Genomic DNA, 22,077 nt, shown 5'->3' with positions numbered 1-22,077 from the left:
TGCTTAAAATCTGCTAAACACACATAAACCAGCCAAAAATGTTCCACACTTCATGTATTTCATTACATTCATGTTGTGCTTTACTTGTAATAAGAAATCAGTGGCTAATTACCCGGCCTAGCTTTCACAGATTTCAGTCTTTCAAAAAAGACCACAAAATGGCTTAATGGCCCAAATTCACTAAAACAGAAAACCAAACCAAAGACTTTTCACCGGTAACCCTCCCACAAACAATAAAAAAATAACTTAAATACAAAGTAAATTCTGTTACTGAAATTTAAAATGTGGTTTTACACCAAAAATAAAATTCAATTTACAACAAATAAAACTTACCAAGAATTGCACAAGGGCAGGGTTTTTCAAAAATAATCTCTTGTGATGTTTGTTATAGTGGTCTAAAATAATGTCCTCGAATCCTCAGAATGTTAAAATCCAAAGCTCTCCTCTTCTCGTTTGCTAAAAGCAAAGTGGCTTAAAAACCAGTGGCACAGGTATTTATTGAAATCATGAGGGACATTCAAAAAACTTCAAATGATCCAATCACAGAAGCCAACAGGGGAGGGACTGTCACAAAGTAACCAGTGAAGTTACAATGCAATAAACAGTACTCAACACCTTTTTTCCCTTGACTAGTTAAAACCTTTATTCAGCAGTACACTAATTTTCATAGCTGTTGTCCACACCCTTGGCTTTGCCAAAAGACACAATTCAATCTTTTGTCTCAGACTCAGTCTCACCTTCGTTTCACAGCCTTACAACTTATTCATTTCAACAGTGTGACCTCAAGTTTGCCCCCCGCTTCCCCTTCACACATGAAAACAAAAGACAGCCATTGATAGTCTCTGCCACTAACTGTCTCACCACACCTAATTCTGAATTAACAATTGGGTCACTTTAGGTCACAGTCCCAGTGGCTGACCGAATGGAGAATGTGTGGAGGGAGGGTGAAACTACATACACTGACATTAGACACAAACTTACAAAGTAAAACGGTAAACATGGAGATTAGGCATGACATGAACTAAACATAACCACGCAGACTTGACACATGAACTAGGGACACTGAGTACAGGGGGAGATGACACAAACAACTAAGAAACAGGACTAAACAGCAATCTAGAAATTAACTTGGTGAACTAAGCTAAGGCACAAATGAATACAAAAGATACAAAAAACTCAAACACTGGGTCACTCGACCCAGGACCATGACAGCATATAAAAGTAAGAAAGCTTAGCAAGTACCTGATGCTGTCAAATCATAAGAAATTAGCAGAAATATCGTAAAACCAAAACAGTCAAATGAAAAAGCTGCATAAGCCAAAGTTCCTTCAGAAGTACAGTATCAGAGAATGGTGAAAGACTGTTGGAATAATTGGCAGTGGATTTTATCGTGTGGTCTCTGTGTTTGTCTGTCAGTTAATCAGGCTGAATCTGCCAAACTGCTAGATCATTGAAAGGCCCACAACGAATAGACAGAGAGAGACAGAGAGGGAGAGAGAGAAGGAGTCATCCACCAGAATCAGAATCAGAATCAGAATGGGTTTATTGCCAGATGTTGAGGTTTACAACATTAGGAAATTGCTGCGGTGCTTCAGTGCAAACAATAAGAATTAAAGTGCTATGTAGAAAGAAAGATATGTGCATGAGATATACATGAGATATATACATGAGAATAAGAATTATGAGTGCTACGTAGAAAGATATATACATGAGTGCAGGTGGTGATCAGTGCCAGACATGAAATGATGCAGTGACACAGCGTAGGGTCATGTGTTAGTGGCGGGGACAGTCATGTGGTTATTGTTCATGTGTCCAACAGCAGAGGGGAAGAAACTGTTCTTGTGGCGAGAGGTTCTGGTGCGAATGGACCGGAGCCTCCTGCCTGAGGGGAGCAGGTCAAACAGACTGTGTCCAGGGTGAGAAGGGTCAGCTGAGATCCGGGCTGCACGCCGCAGTGTCCTGGAGGTGTACAGGTCCTGCAGAGAAGGGAGTCTGCAGCCAATCACCTTCTCAGCAGAGCGCACAACACGCTGCAGTCTCTGTTTGTCCCTGATAGTGGCTCCAGCGTACCACACGGTGATGGAGGAGGTGAGGATGGACTCGATGATTGCAGTGTAGAATTGCATCATCGTCCGTGTTGGCAGGTTGAATTTCTTCAGCTGCCTCAGGAAGTACATCCTCTGCTGGGCTTTCTTGATGACGGAGGTGATGGTGGGCTCCCACTTCAGGTCCTGGGTGATGGTGGTACCCAGGAAGCGGAATGAGTCCACAGAGGTGATGGGGGTGTCAGTCAGGATGATGGGGGGGAGTGGGGCTGTGTGCTTCCTGAAGTCCACAATAATCTCCACTGTCTTCTGGGCATTCAGCACCAGGTTGTTGTGGCTGCACCAGGACACCAGACGTTCAACCTCCCTCCTGTAGGCAGACTCATCCCCGTCAGAGATGAGCCCAATGACGGTGGTGTCATCTGCGAACTTGATTAGCTTGACAGACTGGTGGGTGGAGGTGCAGCAGTTGGTGTACAGGGAGAAGAGCAGAGGAGAAAGAACACAGCCCTGAGGGGAGCCGGTGCTGATGGTCCGGGAGTCCGAGACATTCTTCCCCAGCCTCACGTGCTGCTTCCTGTCCGTCAGGAAGTCAGTGATCCACCGGCAGATGGGATCAGGCACATTCATCTGGGAAAGCTTGCCTCGGAGATGGTCTGGAAGGATGGTGTTGAAGGCAGAGCTGAAGTCCACAAACAGGATCCTGGCGTAGGTTCCTGGGGAGTCCAGATGCTGCAGGATGAAGTGTAGGGCCATGTTGATGGCGTCGTCTACAGACCTGTTGGCTCTATATGCAAACTGCAGGGGGTCCAGGAGGGGGGCCGTGAGGGTCTTGAGATGGGAGAGAACTAGGCGCTCAAATGACTTCATGACCACAGATGTCAGAGCCACGGGTCTGTAGTCATTTAGTCCAGTGATCCTAGGTTTCTTGGGGACAGGGATTATGGTAGAGGACTTGAAGCAGGCAGGCACATGACATGCCTGCAGTGAGGAGTTGAAGATGCCAGAAAACACTGGGGCCAGCTCGTTTGCACAGTGTCTGAGGGTGGCAGGAGACACACCGTCTGGGCCGGGAGCTTTCCGAGCATTCAGATTCTTAAACTGCTTCCTCACATCTGCTTCATGAATATGAAGAGTTGTGGTGGGAGGAGGTGGTGTGAAATCCTCTTTTGTGTGGGGTGAGGAGGGGGGTGTTGTAGGTGAACAGTTTGAAGGTGGTGATGGCTCTATGGAGGGGGGAGAGGTGGGGGAATGAGTGTCCAAAGTGCCTCTATTGTTGGGGTCGTTGGAGGTGTGAAGGCTGCCTGATGGCTCGTCAAAACGACAGTAGAAGTCGTTGAGGGTGTTGGCCAAGAGCAAGTCGTCAGTGGAGTGGGGGGTTTTAGGCTTGTAGTTTGTAATATTCCTAAAACCTTTCCACACAGAGGCCGAGTCATTCTCTGAGATCTGCTGCTGCATCTTCTCAGAGTGCTGATGTTTGGCAATGTCCACTTCCTTAGTGAACTTGTACTTGGCCTCTCTGTAGCAGTCCCTGTCTCCGCTTCTGAACGCCTTACTCTTGTGTTGTGAGGTTCTAAAAATGAATAAAGGTTAAATCAATTTGGTAGCAAAAGACTGTTATTTAGCATCTTCATTGATGTCAATGACAAACAAAGAAGAATAGTTCATTCTGGTGAAAAACCAGCACGAGTTATCTACACAAATCTTCCATAGCTCTAAGGATTAACGGCAAGTCTTGTTCCTTACTGTTCATATTGAGCTTCTGTTTAATACATTGGCAGTGCAATAGCATAGTGTTTAGGTTTATATCAACAAAATACAGGAATCTTAATAGAACAACTAGGGAATGAGAAGAATACATAAATATGAAAAAATATATTTCAGCTTCTCCTCTCTGTTGTGTTGCAACATAGCCATTCGCCATGGAAAAGGAAGTAGCTTTCAAGAAAGAGAAAGCTTGAAAAACTTAGAAACACTGACAATCAACTAGTGTACAGCTTTCAAGTGTAATTTATACATTTTAATAGTAATGTCTTTAAAACTATCAGTGACATTGAAAGGAGTTATTAGTTATTATCAAAACATCAAATTGTTCATAAAACACAAGTTCGCTTTTTTTTATTTTAAAGCCAAAATGACACCAGTGACACCACTAGTGTTTTATAAATCTTGATTCATAAACAATTATGTTAGAAACTTATTTCCTATTCACAATACTTGTTATTATTAAACATTTAATGTGAAAAAGTTTCATCCTCCTCTTAGTCTTCATACATCTCTTTTTTTAAACTTGTAGAGTTGTAGAATTTAAACTAATAACACATATACCATAAGGATGAATAAACAGTCAAAGAAAACCAAAATTTAAAACAGGAACATTTATTATAAAATATTCACACATCTGTCACAACTCTTTGTCTGTCTGACTGGAGTCCTCTGTCACATATGTACAAAACAAACCAAAACAATATTTTTCACAGTTGAGTATTCACAGTATTTATAAAGCAATTGTAAAAAAATTGAGTAGTTAAAACCTTTATTCAGCAGTACACTAATTTCCATAGCTGTTGTCCACACCCTTGGCCTTGCCAAAAGACACAATCCAATCTTTTGTCTCAGACTCAGTCTCACCTTGGTTTCACAGCCTTACAACTTATTCATTTCAACAGTGTGACCTCAAGTTTGCCCCCCCCCCCCCCCCCCCCCCCCCCCCGCTTCCCCTTCACACATGAAAACAAAAGACAGCCATTGATAGTCTCTACCACTAACTGTCTCACCACACCTATTTCTGAATTAAAAATTACCCAAAGTGACCTAAAACATGCCACTTTGGGTCAAATGTGAAAAAATATATTAATCTAAGAAAACTTAGCATTATTATAAAACATCTGTCACAAGTCTTCGTCTGTCTGAGTGGTGGCCTCTGTCACATCTGAACAAAACAAAAACAAATAATATTTTTTGACAGTTAGTATTTATAAACAACTTTAACAAATATACATGGGTAAAACAGACATTTGCATATATCTAATCCTTATAAAATCACAAATGAAGAAAACAAAACATGATACTAATCATGGATTTAATATTTTCTCCAAATGATTTATCATAAACTAAAATAAATAATTCGCATTCATGTTTATTTGTATGTAGACAGTCGTTCAATAGTAATTCATAGAGTATTTTTTCTAAGTCCCATTTCTTAAAATAAGACACTGAAGCCAACATTCACTGTTTATACCATCCAAACAATACATTAAGACTTACCATCACGTGCGAATGTAATCGAAGCTTGCAATGCATCCAGCTCCTGGGCAGTGTTATTCAGCATTTCTTTTTCAGCATCCAGCTGTTCTTTTAAAACAGAAATCTTTCTTTCGGCTGCACGCCTGAGCCGCACCTGCCGAACCAAGAGGTCCATTGCCTTGGCATGAAGTTGCAAGCACCTTGTATATAGATCCTCTCTGCTGACCCCTGGGTCCAAGCAGGCATACTGAAATTACAAAATATTTTGGATCATAACAAAATTAGAAAACAGTTATTCGCTTCAATCTATGCTGCCGCTACAATGTAATGTTTGTAGTGCCAGATCACAACAACAGCTGTATAAAAGTCTCAGCTTAACCTTGTGCCATCCTTTAAAAAACTTACGTTGATCACCCTGGGGACCCAAAAAGGCCCCAGTATGGCACAAGGGTTAACAGTGACTTATATGAAAGAGCAAACAAACAAACAAACAAACAAACAAACAAACACAAGAAACACTAAACACAGCATCCTGCCCAGCTCTGTAACAGGTAATGTAGCGTAAAAACAAATTTTTCTACACTATAAATAAAATTTAAGAAATATTTGTTACTTACAGTTGATAGTTGAAATTCTTGACGCAATGATTCAACTTCAGGATCATTAATCCCAGCAAACTTCGTTGGGGAAGCATATGCCATTCTCTATTTATGATAAAGTATGAGGTTAATTAGTTACATTTTACACAACATTCAAACAATATACAAACATGAGAGCATCAAAGAGACTTTACTTACACATAAACATGTAGTTAGTTCACAATAATGATCAGTAATGCAATTACATTCATTCAAAAAACACAAAACATATATATAAATGGTAAATGGCCTGTATTTGTATAGCACTTTACTAGTCCCTAAGGACCCCAAAGCGCTTTACACATCCAGAATGAAGGTGTAAATTAGTCAATGTATGACATTAAGATAATGCTCACCAACTCTTGCTGTCTGCTGCTCAAATTTGCTTAAAGAAAAGGATTGAACGCACAACAAATCACAGCTATGTGAAAAATTACAATTATCCTCTTACGCTCTATAGCCACCAGTACTGTGGCTCAAGAGTTATGTAAAAACCTCCATGTATCTCACCTTTCATGCAAATATCACATAGTGTCCACAGAAGCCTTATAATTTTAGCTAAATGGTCATATAAACCATTTCTAAAACTACCAAAGACAGCAGAAACAAGCATGATTGAAATAGCAGTTACTAAACTGCTTAAAATCTGCTAAACACACATAAACCAGCCAAAAAGTTCCACACTTCATGTATTTCATTACATTCATGTTGTGCTTTACTTGTAATAAGAAATCAGTGGCTAATTACCCGGCCTAGCTTTCACAGATTTCAGTCTTTCAAAAAAGACCACAAAATGGCTTAATGGCCCAAATTCACTAAAACAGAAAACCAAACCAAAGACTTTTCACCGGTACCCCTCCCACAAACAATAAAAAAATAACTTAAATACAAAATAAATTCTGTTACTGAAATTTAAAATGTGGTTTTACACCAAAAATAAAAAAAAAATTCAATTTACAACAAATAAAACTTACCAAGAATTGCACAAGGGCAGGGTTTTTCAAAAATAATCTCTTGTGATGTTTGTTATAGTGGTCTAAAATAATGTCCTCGAATCCTCAGAATGTTAAAATCCAAAGCTCTCCTCTTCTCGTTTGCTAAAAGCAAAGTGGCTTAAAAACCAGTGGCACAGGTATTTATTGAAATCATGAGGGACATTCAAAAAACTTCAAATGATCCAATCACAGAAGCCAACAGGGGAGGGACTGTCACAAAGTAACCAGTGAAGTTACAATGCAATAAACAGTACTCAACACCTTTTTCCCCTTGACTAGTTAAAACCTTTATTCAGCAGTACACTAATTTTCATAGCTGTTGTCCACACCCTTGGCTTTGCCAAAAGACACAATTCAATCTTTTGTCTCAGACTCAGTCTCACCTTCGTTTCACAGCCTTACAACTTATTCATTTCAACAGTGTGACCTCAAGTTTGCCCCCCGCTTCCCCTTCACACATGAAAACAAAAGACAGCCATTGATAGTCTCTACCACTAACTGTCTCACCACACCTATTTCTGAATTAAAAATTACCCAAAGTGACCTAAAACATGCCACTTTGGGTCAAATGTGAAAAAATATATTAATCTAAGAAAACTTAGCATTATTATAAAACATCTGTCACAAGTCTTCGTCTGTCTGAGTGGTGGCCTCTGTCACATCTGAACAAAACAAAAACAAAGGGGGAAAGGTGAGGGGTTATACTTTTCTACATCACTGGTTGTTTGTTGTTGGCTTTAAACAAAATAACCAATAATTATTACAACAATTAAGCAGCATTACTCAATTTCTTCCTATTATATAAAAATGAAGCCAATATCTGGATGAGCTCTAATTACATGAATTAGCCGTGATATATGCCAATATGTCAATATGTATGAGAAATACAATATGTCAACATAATTTAAAAAACACAATCAATGAAGATTATTCCAGAGTCTCGGGCATGCCAGGGCATGTCAGGGTAAACTTCATTCAACTACAGAGGATACTTGCAGTCAAACTAAAAGAAGCTGTCAAAATGGACAGCAAAGTTGCTTTCATGTTTTAATTAAAAACAGTCTGGAAACACAACAAACAGTAGTCAAGACCTTTTTTCCCCTTTAGTAGTTAAAAGCTTTAATCGGCAGGGCACTAATTTCCACATCTGTAGTCCACATCTTGACCTTCTCAATAGACAGTTTTAACAGCTTCTCCCCCCCCCCCCCCCCCCCCCCCCGTCCTCACACATAAAAACAAAGAATTACACATCAGTGCATGGCTAAGAGCTGCCAGAAAAATTACCCGTGGATTTTACTATGGGATCTCTGTGTTTGTCTGTGAGTTAATCAGACTGAATCTGCTAAACTAAAATACAGCAATGACAGATTGTGGGAGAAAACAAAACAAAACCAAAAATTTATGCACACACAAACACACACAAAGGGAAGCTGTTGTCCACCAAACAATGCTTGTGTGACCTTTCTGTAATGTCTTATCAGGTTATATAAACAAATTAATAGTAGCAGTTTTTCAATACGGGGAACATGGCCACTTTCCCGGGGCATCATCACAAGCATCGGCAAAAAAAAAATTTTTTAAAAATCACTTGTAGTCATGCTGCTCCGACGTCATGCCAGCGCATATTAGGAATGGCATAGGCACTGATCGGTGTTCTATCACCCATTTGCTGGGAGTAAGGGCGCCCTCCGTTTGTGAGGTGTGCCTGCTGCTTGTGGCACAGGGAGGAGAGGGCAGGGCAGAAAGGGATTCTCTGGCTGGCTGAAGCAATATAATAACCAACCCGCAAAATAAAACAATATAAAAACAAACCAACAAACACAAAAACACCAGACATTATGATACAGACTTATAATTTGCACCGATGGTTTTTCAGAATTCTATATGCGAAAAGTAAGCGCGAGAGCCCTCGGTGCGCCTGTTCGCTGCTGAAGTCACAGTAAACTTTGTCATCTCCGCTACAGTCCAGTATATCCAGAGACTGCAGCGTGTTGTGCGCTCTGCTGAGAAGGTGATTGGCTGCAGACTCCCATCTTTGCAGGACCTGTACACCTCCAGGACACTGCGGTGTGCAGCTCGGATCTCAGCTGACCCTTCTCACCCCGGATACAGTCTGTTTGACCTGCTCCCCTCAGGCAGGAGGCTCTGGTCCATTCGCACCAGAACCTCTCGCCATAAGAACAGTTTCTTCCCCTCTGCTGTTGGACGCATGAACAATAAACGTACGACTGTTCCCACCACTAACTCATGACCCTACGCTGTGTTCACTGCATCATTCCATGTTTGGCACTGATCACCACCTGCACTCATGTATATATCTTTCTACGTAGCACTTTTAATTCTTATTCTCATATATATATCTCATGTATATCTCATGCATATATCTTTCTACGTAGCACTTTTAATTCTTATTCTTACTTTTATTTTTTCATGTCTACTTAATCGCAATTTATGACAGTATGTTTGCACTGAAGCACCGCAGCAATTTCCTAATGTTGTAAACCTGCTCAACATTTGGCAATAAAACCCTTTCTGATTCTGATTCTGATTCTGATTCTATATAGAGAGCTCACCCCTGATTCAAGCAGGCATACTGAAATTACAAAATATTTGGAATAATAACAAAGTCAAAAAGACAATTTATTCAGTTCAATTGATACTGCTACTATAATTTAAGTTTTTGGATGCCAGAGCACAACAACAGCTGGATACAAGTCCGCATTTTCAATTCAACATGTAATTTCAGGTACACCATTCCCTATTTAAGGTCTCCACCAAGGGATTTCATCATATTGACATGATCTTTGGCGTCTGGAATACAAAAACTTTGCGGTGTTATATTGCAAAGCTTTTTACTTTTAAAAAATAGGGTGATGATGGCAGCACGTGGGCTATCAATCAATAAACAAAAAGCAGTAATCTGCTGTCACTCATAAACACACTGTCCAATTTCTCCCAAAGGTCACAGGCGTGATGAAACTCAACCTCGGAAATGTTTGTTATGCAGTTTGTCAGTTATGGTTTGAGCGCCACCTAGTGGGACAACTATAAATATGATTGCATGAGATGAAATGTTAGCTGGTGGTTAAATGCATGAATTCCATCAATGTGACATCAGATGCTGATGTCTGGTTTTAGGTGTTGGGCGTGGCTCGATGCGCGGGGGGTGCGAGGGCCCTCATAACGCTGCTTGCAGCTTTAATTAGGGCCCGAGCACTGACAGTGCGAAGGCCCTATTGTAATTGCTCTGTTTATTATTATTAGGGCCCGAGCACTGACAGTGCGAAGGCCCTATTGTAATTGCTCTGTTTATTATTATTATTATTATTATTATTATTTCGGCAAATGAATTGGCCGTTTGAGAGCCTAAACATGCTCGAAAACTCATGAAATTTTGCACACGCGTCAGGTCTGGTGAAAATTTACGTATTTTAATGTTCTCAGACATGGCCAGGGAAAATTAGCTCAGTAGCGCCACCTAGAAAAATGAAAAACGCGAGCCCCCGGTATGGGTATGACCTACATGTTTGAAAGTCGGTACACCTATATAATGTTCAGAGTCGAACAAAAAAGTCTATTATGGCAATGTAATAAACCCAACAGGAAGTCCGCCATTTTGGATTGAAGGTGACATTTTGGCTCTGATTTTACCATTTCCATGCCTCGAACTTTGACGAACTCCTCCTTGGGGTTTGATTTCATAACCTTCATATTTGGTCAGTGCCAACTACACCCTTATGCCATGTTAAATTGCGGAGCTTTTGAGTTTTCACAATACCATGAGGCCGTGGCGCCATGGCGAATTTCGATGACTCGCCATGAAAATCTTATTGCCTCTCATTTTGTCTTAGATTTTCTGTCCTTGACCAAAGTGAACACATATGATAAGGCTCCACCCCTGAACATATTTCAACTGCCATATTTGACACCAGGGATAGCGCCACCTAGTGGGAACAGGAAATGTCATGTTTTACACTTTGGGGTACAGTATAGTGATGGGTGACATCTGCAGCCTCAAATTTCTCCAGGAAAGCCTTAAGGAGTTGGTCTTGGGTTACAGTGAAAACTGTGACTTTTCGCGAAAGGGTGTGACCCCAGCAGCATGGCGAACTTTGATGTCACGCCATGAAGAAACAAATTAGTATAACTCAATGAAATCCAGTCTGATCAGTACCAGACTTTACAGGCATGATGTCAGATCCACCCTGAACAGATTGATGTGCCCATTGTCGGAAATACGGACAGCGCCACCTAGTGGGAACAGGAAATGTCATGGCTTACACTTTGTTGTACTGATTTTCACAGGTTCATCGTGGCCACCTCAAAAGCGGTGAATATCAACATCAGTCCCTCGTGATGTTTCAGTGCAAAAATTGTGACTTTAAACTGAACGGCGCACCCTGGTGGCAACGCTGTTCACCATGAAAGATGAAGTGGCTTTTGAGGGTCTTGGCAAGTTTATAGAGGCTTGAAATTTGGCACACACCTCCAATGTGATGAAGGCTTTGTTGTCATGTGATCATTTTCATTGAATATCCCAAAATGGCTCCACAGCGCCCCTACAAAATTTCAAAACCACAGCCCCAGCTCTGTGTTTTATATATGAATCTGAAACCTGGTAGGCTTATAGGAGATATCAAGATGTACAAAAAAGTCTCTTGGAGCAATATCCCAAATCCAACAGGAAGTCAGCCATTTTAAAATTAATGTGCAATTTTGGCAACATTTTCCCCTCTTTTCAGGCACCGTGCTTTGACGTACTCCTCCAAGGGATTTCATCAGATTGATGCAATCTCCTGTGTGTGGAATCTAAAGACCTTTGTGATGTTAAATTGCGAAGCTTTTTACATTCAGGGAAACGGGGTGGTCATGGCGGCACGTAGAGTGTCAGTCACTCGCCAAAAAGCACTAATCTGCTGTCACTCTAAAACACAATGTCCAATCTCTCCCAAAGCTCATAGGCGTGATGAGACTCGAGCTCGGAAATGTTTGTTATGCCATTTGTACATAATGGTTAGAGCGCCACCTAGTGGAATGACTAACTAATCACGAATGAATGAGTTGAAATGTTAGCTGGTGGTTAAATGCATGAATTCCATCAATGTGACATCAGATCGGAGGTGCTGGTTTTAGGTGTTGGGCGTGGCTCGACGCGCCGGGGGTGCGAGGGCCCTCATAACGCTGCTTGCAGCTTTAATTAGGGCCCGAGCACTGACAGTGCGAAGGCCCTATTGTAATTGCTCTGTTTATTATTATTAGGGCCCGAGCACTGACAGTGCGAAGGCCCTATTGTAATTGCTCTGTTTATTATTATTATTATTATTATTATTATTATTAGGGCCCGAGCACTGATAGTGCGAAGGCCCTATTGTAATTGCTCTGTTTATTATTATTATTATTATTATTATTATTATTATTATTATTTCGGCAAATGAATTGGCCGTTTGAGGGCCTAAACATGCTCGAAAACTCATGAAATTTTGCACACACGTCAGGTCTGGTGAAAATTTACGTATTTTAATGTTCTCAGACATGGCCAGGGAAAATTAGCTCAGTAGCGCCACCTAGAAAAATGAAAAACGCGAGCCCCCGATATGGGTATGACCTACATGTTTGAAAGTCGGTACACCTATATAACGTTCAGAGTCGAACAAAAAAGTCTATTATGGCAATGTCCTAAACCCAACAGGAAGTCCGCCATTTTGGATTGAAGGTGACATTTTGGCTCTGATTTTACCGTTTCCATGCCTCGAACTTTAACGAACTCCTCCTTGGGGTTTGATTTCATAACCTTCATATTTGGTCAGTGCCAACTACACCCTTGTGCCATGTTAAATTGCGGAGCTTTTGAGTTTTCACAATACCATGAGGCCGTGGCGCCACGGCGAATTTCGATGACTCGCCATGAAAATCTTATTGCCTCTCATTTTGTCATACATCTTCTGAGCTTGACCAAAGTGAACACATATGATAAGGCTCCACCCCTGAACATATTTCAACTGCCATATTTGACATCAAGGACAGCGCCACCTAGTGGGAACAGGAAATGTCATGTTTTACACTTTGGGGTACAGTATAGTGATGGGTGACATCTGCAGCCTCAAATTTCTCCAGGAAAGCCTTAAGGAGTTGGTCTTGGGGTACAGTGAAAACTGTGGCTTTTCACGAAAGGGTGTGACCTCAGCAGCATGGCGAACTTTGATATCTCGCCATGAAGAAACAAATTAGTATAACTCCATGAAATCCAGTCTGATCAGTACCAGACTTTACAGGCATGATGTCACACCCGCCCTGAACAGATTGATGTGCCCATTGTCAGGAATATGAAGAGCGCCACCTAGTGGCAACAGGAAATGTCATGTCTTACACTTTGTTGTACTGATTTTCACAGGTTCATAGTGGCCACCTCAAAAGCGGTGAATATCACCATCAGTCCTTGATGATGCTTTAGTGCAAAAATTGTGACTTTAAACTGAACGGCGCACCCTGGTGGCAACGCTGTTCACCATGAAAAATGAAGTGGCTTTTGAGGGGCTTGGCAAGTTTATAGAGGCTTGAAATTTGGCGCACACCTCCATTGTGCTTAAGGCTTTGTTGTTATGTGATCATTTTCATTGAATAGCGCAAAATGGCTCCACAGCGCCCCCTACAAAATTTCAAAACATCAGCCCCAGCTCTGTGTTTTATGTATGAGTCTGAAACCTGGTAAGCTTATAGGAGATATCAAGATTTACAAAAAAGTCTCTTGGAGCAATATCCCAAATCCAACAGGAAGTCAGCCATTTTAAAATTAATGTGTAATTTTTGTGACATTTTCCCCTCTTTCCAGGCACCGTTCTTTGACGAACTCCTCCAAGGGATTTCATCATATTGAACCAATCTCCAGTGTGTGGAATCTAAAGACCTTTGTGATGTTAAATTGCGAAGGTTTTTACGTTCAGGGAAACGGGGTGGTCATGGCGGCATGTGGAGTTTCAGTCACTCGCCAAAAAGCAGTAATCTGCTGTCACTCAAAATCAAAATGTCCAATATGTCCCAAAGGTCGCAGGCGTGATGAGACTCGAGCTCGGAAATGTTTGTTATGCCAATTGTCAGTAATGGTTAGAGCGCCACCTAGTGGGACGACTATAATCATGATTGAATGAGATGAAATGTTAGCTGGTGGTTGAATGCATGAATGTCATTAATGTGACATCAGATCGGAGGTGCTGGTTGTAGGTGTTGGGCGTAGCTCGACGCGATGGGGTGCGAGGGCCCTCATAACGCTGCTTGCAGCTTTAATTATTATTATTATTATTATTTCGGCAAATGAATCGGCCTTTTGAGGACCTAAACATGCTCGAAAACTCATGAAATTTTGCACACGCGTCAGGTCTCGTGAAAATTTACGTATTTTAATGTTCTCAGACATGGCCAGGGAAAATTAGCTCAGTAGCGCCACCTAGAAAAATGAAAAACGCGAGCCCCCGGTATGGGTATCACCTACATGTTTGAAAGTCGGTACACCTATATAACGTTCAGAGTCGAACAAAAAAGTCTATTATGGCAATGTCCTAAACCCAACAGGAAGTCCGCCATTTTGGATTGAATGTGACATTTTGGCTCTGATTTTACCGTTTCCATGCCTCGAACTTTAACGAACTCCTCCTTGGGGTTTGATTTCATAACCTTCATATTTGGTCAGTGCCAACTACACCCTTATGCCATGTTAAATTGCGGAGCTTTTGAGTTTTCACAATACCATGAGGCCGTGGCGCCACGGCGAATTTCGATGACTCGCCATGAAAATCTTATTGCCTCTCATTTTGTCATAGATTTTCTGACCTTGACCAAAGTGAACACATATGATAAGGCTCCACCCCTGAACATATTACAACTGCCATATTTTACATCAGGGACAGCGCCACTTAGTGGGAACAGGAAATGTCATGTTTTACACTTTGGGGTACAGTATAGTGATGGGTGACATCTGCAGCCTCAAATTTCTCCAGGAAAGCCTTAAGGAGTTGGTCTTGGGGTACAGTGAAAACTGTGGCTTTTCACAAAAGGGTGTGACCTCAGCAGCATGGCGAACTTTGATATCTCGCCATGAAGAAACAAATTAGTATAACTCCATGAAATCCAGTCTGATTAGTACCAGACTTTACAGGCATGATGTCACACCCGCCCTGAACAGATTGATGTGCCCATTGTCAGGAATATGAAGAGCGCCACCTAGTGGGAAGAGGAAATGTCATGTCTTACACTTTGTTGTACTGATTTTCACAGGTTCATAGTGGCCACCTCAAAAGCGGTGAATATCACCATCAGTCCTTGATGATGCTTTAGTGCAAAAATTGTGACTTTAAACTGAACGGCGCACCCTGGTGGCAACGCTGTTCACCATGAAAAATGAAGTGTCTTTTGAGGGGCTTGGAAAGTTTATAGAGGCTTGAAATTTGGCGCACACCTCCATTGTGCTTAAGGCTTTGTTGTTATGTGATCATTTTCATTGAATAGCGCAAAATGGCTCCACAGCGCCCCCTACAAAATTTCAAAACATCAGCCCCAGCTCTGTGTTTTATGTATGAGTCTGAAACCTGGGAAGCTTATAGGAGATATCAAGATGTACAAAAAAGTCTCTTGGAGCAATATCCCAAATCCAACAGGAAGTCAGCCATTTTAAAATTAATGTGTAATTTTTGTGACATTTTCCCCTCTTTCCAGGCACCGTTCTTTGACGAACTCCTCCAAGGGATTTCATCATATTGACCCAATCTCCAGTGTGTGGAATCTAAAGACCTTTGTGATGTTAAATTGCGAAGGTTTTTACGTTCAGGGAAACGGGGTGGTCATGGCGGCATGTGGAGTTTCAGTCACTCGCCAAAAAGCAGTAATCTGCTGTCACTCAAAATCAAAATGTCCAATATGTCCCAAAGGTCGCAGGCGTGATGAGACTCGAGCTCGGAAATGTTTGTTATGCCATTTGTCAGTAATGGTTAGAGCGCCACCTAGTGGGACGACTATAATCATGATTGAATGAGATGAAATGTTAGCTGGTGGTTGAATGCATGAATGTCATTAATGTGACATCAGATCGGAGGTGCTGGTTGTAGGTGTTGGGCGTAGCTCGACGCGATGGGGTGCGAGGGCCCTCATAACGCTGCTTGCAGCTTTAATTATTATTATTATTATTATTTCGGCAAATGAATTGGCCGTTTGAGGGCCTAAACATGCTCGAAAACTCATGAAATTTTGCACATGCGTCAGGTCTGGTGAAAATTTACGTATTTTACTGTTCTCAGACATGGCCAGGGAAAATTAGCTCAGTAGCGCCACCTAGAAAAATGAAAAAGGCGAGCCCCCGGTATGAGTATGGCCTACATGTTTGAAAGTCGGTACACTTATATAACGTTCAGAGTCGAACAAAAAAGTCTATTATGGCAATGTCCTAAACCCAACAGGAAGTCCGCCATTTGGAAGAGAAGGTGACATTTTGGCTCTAATTTTGCCATTTCCATGCCTCGAACTTTTGCGAACTCCTCCTTGGGGTTTCATTTCATAAACTTCAAATTTGGACAGTGTCAACTACACCCTTGTGCCATGTTAAATTGCGGAGCTTTTGAGTTTTCACAATACCATGAGGCCGTGGCGCCATGGCGAATTTCGATGACTCGCCAAGAAAATCTTATTGCCTCTCATTTTGTCATACATTTTCTGACCTTGACCAAAGAGCACACATATGATAAGGCTCCACCCCTGAACATATTTCAAGTGCCATATTTGACATAAGGGCCAGCGCCACCTAGTGGGAACAGGAAATGTCATGTTTTACACTTTGGGGTACAGTATTGTGATGGGTGACATCTGCAGCCTCATATTTCTCCAGGAAAGCCTTAAGGAGTTGGTCTTGGGGTACAGTGAAAACTGTGAGTTTTCGCCAAAGGGTGTGACCCCAGCAGCATGGCGAACTTTGATATCTCGCCATGAAGAAACAAATTAGTATAACTCAATGAAATCCAGTCTGATCAGTACCAGACTTTACAGGCGTGATGTCAGACCCGCCCTGAACAGATTGATGTGCCCATTGTCAGGAATATGAAGAGCGCCACCTAGTGGGAACAGGAAATGTCATGTCTTACACTTTGTTGTACTGATTTTCACAGGTTCATCGTGGCCACCTGAAAAGCGGTGAATATCAACATCAGTCCCTCATGATGTTTCAGTGCAAAAATTGTGACTTTAAACTGAACGGCGCACCCTGGTGGCAACGCTGTTCACCATGAAAGATGAAGTGGCTTTTGAGGGTCTTGGCAAGTTTATAGAGGCTTGAAATTTGGCACACACCTCCAATGTGATGAAGGCTTTGTTGTCATGCGATCATTTTCATTGAATATCCCAAAATGGCTCCACAGCGCCCCCTACAAATTTTCAAAACCACAGCCCCAGCTCTGTGTTTTATGTATGAATCTGAAACCTGGTAGGCTTATAGGAGATATCAAGATGTACAAAAAAGTCTCTTGGAGCAATATCCCAAATCCAACAGGAAGTCAGCCATTTTAAAATTAATGTGCAATTTTGGCGACATTTTCCCCTCTTTTCAGGCTTCATACTTTGACGAACTCCTCCAAGGGATTTCATCATATTGAACCATTCTCCAGTGTGTGGAATCTAAAGACCTTTGTGATGTTAAATTGCGAAGCTTTTTACGTTCAGGGAAACGGGGTGGTCATGGCGGCACGTAGAGTTTCAATCACTCGCCAAAAAGCAGTAATCTGCTGTCACTCAAAAACACAATGTCCAATCTCTCCCAAAGCTCATAGGCGGGATGAGACTCGAGCTCGGAAATGTTTGTTATGCCATTTGTACATAATGGTTAGAGCCCCACCTAGTGGAACGACTAACTAATCATGAATGAATGAGTTGAAATGTTAGCTGGTGGTTAAATGCATGAATTCCATCAATGTGACATCAGATCGGACGTGCTGGTTTTAGGTGTTGGGCGTGGCTCGACGCGCCGGGGGTGCGAGGGCCCTCATAACGCTGCTTGCAGCTTTAATTATTATTATTATTATTATTATTATTATTATTATTCCGGCAAATGAATTGGCCTTTTGAGGGCCTAAACATGCTCGAAAACTCATGAAATTTTGCACACGCGTCAGGTCTGGTGAAAATTTACGTATTTTAATGTTCTCAGACATGGCCAGGGAAAATTAGCTCAGTAGCGCCACCTAGAAAAATGAAAAACGCGAGCCCCCGGTATGGGTATGACCTACATGTTTGAAAGTCGGTACACCTATATAACGTTCAGAGTCGAACAAAAAAGTCTATTATGGCAATGTCCTAAACCCAACAGGAAGTCCGCCATTTTGGATTGAAGGTGACATTTTGGGTCTGATTTTATCGTTTCCATGCCTTGTACTTTAACGAACTCCTCCTTGGGATTTGGTCCTATAAACTTCAAATTTGGACAGTGTCAACTACACCCTTGTGCCATGTTAAATTGCGGAGCTTTTGAGTTTTCACAATAGTATGAGGCCGTGGCGCCATGGCGAATTTTGATGACTCGCCATGAAAATCTTATTGCCTCTCATTCTGTCATACATGTTCCGATCTGGACCAAAGAGCACACATATGATAAGGCTCCACCCCTGAACATATTTCAACTGCCATATTTGACATCAAGGACAGCGCCACCTAGTGGGAACAGGAAATGTCATGTTTTACACTTTGGGGTACAGTATAGTGATGGGTGACATCTGCAGCCTCAAATTTCTCCAGGAAAGCCTTAAGGAGTTGGTCTTGGGTTACAGTGAAAACTGTGACTTTTCGCAAAAGGGTGTGACCCCAGCGGCGTGGCGAACTTTGATGTCACGCCATGAAGAAACAAATTAGTATAACTCAATGAAATCCAGTCTGATTAGTACCAGACTTTACAGGCATGATGTCAGACCCGCCCTGAACAGATTGATGTGCCCATTGTCGGAAATACGGACAGCGCCACCTAGTGGCCACAGGAAATGTCATGGCTTTAATTTTGTTGTACTGATTTTCACAGGTTCATCGTGGCCACCTCAAAAGCGGTGAATATCACCATCAGTCCCTCGTGATGCTTCAGTGCAAAAATTGTGACTTTAAACTGAACGGCGCACCCTGGTGGCAACGCTGTTCAACATGAAAGATGAAGTGGCTTTTGAGGGTCTTGGCAAGTTTATAGAGGCTTGAAATTTGGCACACACCTCCAAATGGATGTAGGCTTTGTTGTCATGTGATCATTTTCATTGAATAGCGCGAAATTGCTCCACAGCGCCCCCTACAAAATTTCAAAACAACAGCCCCTGCTCTGTGTTTCATCTATGAGTCTGAAACCTGGTAAGCTTATGGAAAATATCAAGATGCACAAAAAAGTCTCTTGGAGCAATATCCCAAATCCAACAGGAAGTCAGCCATTTTAAAATTAATGTGTAATTTTGGCAACATTTTCCCCTCTTTCCAGGCACCGTTCTTTGACGAACTCCTCCAAGGGATTTCATCATATTGAACCAATCTCCAGTGTGTGGAATCTAAAGACCTTTGTGATGTTAAATTGCGAAGCTTTTTACGTTCAGTGAAACGGGGTGGTTATGGTGGCACTTAGAGTTTGAATCACTCGCCAAAAAGCAGTAATCTGCTGTCACTCCAAAACACAATGTCCAATCTCTCCCAAAGCTCATAGGCGTGATGAGACTCGAGCTCGGAAATGTTTGTTATGCCATTTGTACATAATGGTTAGAGCGCCACCTAGTGGAACGACTAACTAATCATGAATGAATGAGTTGAAATGTTAGCTGGTGGTTAAATGCATGAATTCCATCAATGTGACATCAGATCGGAGGTGCTGGTTTTAGGTGTTGGGCTTGGCTCGACGCGCCGGGGGTGCGAGGGCCCTCGTAACGCTGCTTGCAGCTTTAATTCTGTTTGTTCTTCTTCTCCTCAACACTTTCCTGGGACACAGTTGCAACGCCTGGCAGGCTACTTTTGGATCGATTTGTTCCAGAATAATCTCTGGCAGTATAGCTTTGGCTAAAGTTTACTGTTGCTCTTTGTATTAGAAGTGTTTCACTGCTGGAATGTGGCCATTGTTTGGAACTGGAAAATCTGTTTTTGTTTTTTCTTTCTTCACGAGGAGAGTGTTTCATCTCACACAAAAGGACCCTACTGCCATGTGTTTGATTTATTAAAGTTCTTTTGCAACAACACTGACATGTGACCTCTCCTAATTAAGGTTCAGAGAAACAGAATGTAACTTTGTAACATTGATTCATTTAGATTTTCAGGATAATTATATCTCTTCCTTTAAGACTAATATTAATTTGTCCAATATGATCTTTATTTAAGGTCATAGTAATTTAGGTACCTTGCAACACATGGGAAATGTACACCTTTGCACTAACATTATGAATGACAACCTTTGCCCTTTCATCTATTTCATTCTGAAATAGATTTAATTTTGTGATCATTTAACTCCTGTGCTTACGGTGGCCCTGAGAGGCCAAATGGACTGCAACTTAAGAAAACATCAGCAATAAGAAAAATGCTGCAACAGCAAACAAAACACAACGGAAATAGGGAAAAACGACAACGGAAATAGGAAAAAACAGATTTCCAAAAGCACAAGGGAAGTGTTTCTGGGGAGACAATAACCCGACGGCCAGTTGCAGGAACCAAAATATGCTAAGAATTGCACTGGGAGACATTTAAAAGAAGTGGAGGATCTATCGGTTTTGTGAGGAAAGAAGAGATGACAGGTAAGTGTGTTAGCCTAACTATTAGCCTAAAAATCAATCATCAGTATGAATCATGATAAAACACACCAACCATTTTTTCGGTTCTGGGAACTGGTCTGTCGGGTTATTGTCTCCCCAGAAAAACATCCCTTGTGTTCTTTCCTGTTTGTTTTCATTTTTCCTATTTGTTTTGAATGTGTTTTGTGTGCTTTTGCAGCATTTTTCTTATTGCTGGCGTTTTCTTAAGTTGCAGTCCATTTGGCCTCTCAGGGCCACCGTATGTGCTGTGCTAAAGCTTGACACAATAAAACACTCACCAGAAAAAGAATTGCTGAGTAGAAGACATCACCAGGGTCATGGAAATTTTGTAAAAAATGACAGCGAGCAAGGTCATGAGGAACCAGTAATATACTTCCAGAACTATAATAGATCCATTTTAGCATAACAGTGTTGATAGAAGAAATCAGTGTAATGTACAGGAGGGATCTCTCCTACTTTCTGGGTGCTGGGGAATTCCTGGCTCTACTTTGGTTACTATTATTTTGTATGGATGGACTGGATTTAGCAAGTAGTATCTACTGTGTTAGCATGCTAACACTTAATAGCACAAAACACCAGTACAGCTCTACCTGTACTGGTGCAACTTACAACCTTGTGTGCACACATTGCAGCACTAGAAGCTGCTACATGTTGTATGATCCAATAAAGGCTAATAATAATAATAATAATAAGAAAAACAAAACAAAACATAAAATTCTAAAAATATTGAAATCAATTTAAATGAAACATGTAGTGTGTTTTGATTTCTGCCTGTGACAGTACTCCAGTAGTTTACATTTTCATAGATGCTGTGAGTCTTGTTATATCCAGTCATCCAAGAGGTTGGTTGTACTTCATGGAGCACTTGTCCGTTTTAATGGAACCTGGCAATAGTATTCCCTGGAAACAACATGGTAAACATCGTACTTTTATAGTAGCTCGATCCCAAATTCATTAAAATATCTGTTTACACTTATAAATCTCATCTGATGTCTTGGAGTCACTTGAACATCCTCCAGGATATACTTCCTGTGCATCAGCTCTTTTCCAGTACTATGCCAGGAGCCAGGCTGTCACATTCTGCTACATCCCCTATCCAAATCCATGCTCTCCATTAACTAAACAGTCCTGTAAGGCTGATTCAACAAATTCTTGCATTAGCTAACTTAAACAAATATCTGAAAATGATCATTAGACTAATGCACATCAGTATTGATTGTTGATTGATTAGAGAGAATTTCATCCATCGGTGCATAATATTTATGTGGTTTTTATTCGCATAAAAAGTCAGTCGCTTTAAATGTTATAATATATCCATCGTTTAAATCACAATTTCAGTACTGGACCTGGATTTGTTTCAAAGAAG

The 22,077-nt window shown here is 41.4% G+C and overlaps 1 long non-coding RNA gene across 1 annotated transcript; it reads right to left on the bottom strand.

The window, feature by feature from the left end:
- Window positions 1–4,988: 4,988 nt before the first annotated feature.
- On the bottom strand, window positions 4,989–7,038 carry LOC146669461 (uncharacterized). The gene is made up of 3 exons (XR_014911857.1): window positions 6,904–7,038; window positions 5,909–5,995; window positions 4,989–5,538 (listed from the first exon to the last, which is right to left on the bottom strand). It is a non-coding gene; the product is annotated as an uncharacterized LOC146669461 (long non-coding RNA).
- Window positions 7,039–22,077: the final 15,039 nt, after the last annotated feature.

Source organism: Rhamphochromis longiceps, linkage group LG5 (assembly GCF_057381845.1).
Source record: "Rhamphochromis longiceps isolate RC_006_pf linkage group LG5, R_longiceps_female_GT1.1, whole genome shotgun sequence".
NCBI classification, from domain to species: Eukaryota; Metazoa; Chordata; class Actinopteri; order Cichliformes; family Cichlidae; genus Rhamphochromis; species Rhamphochromis longiceps.
This window is presented reverse-complemented; position numbering and strand designations above follow the sequence as displayed.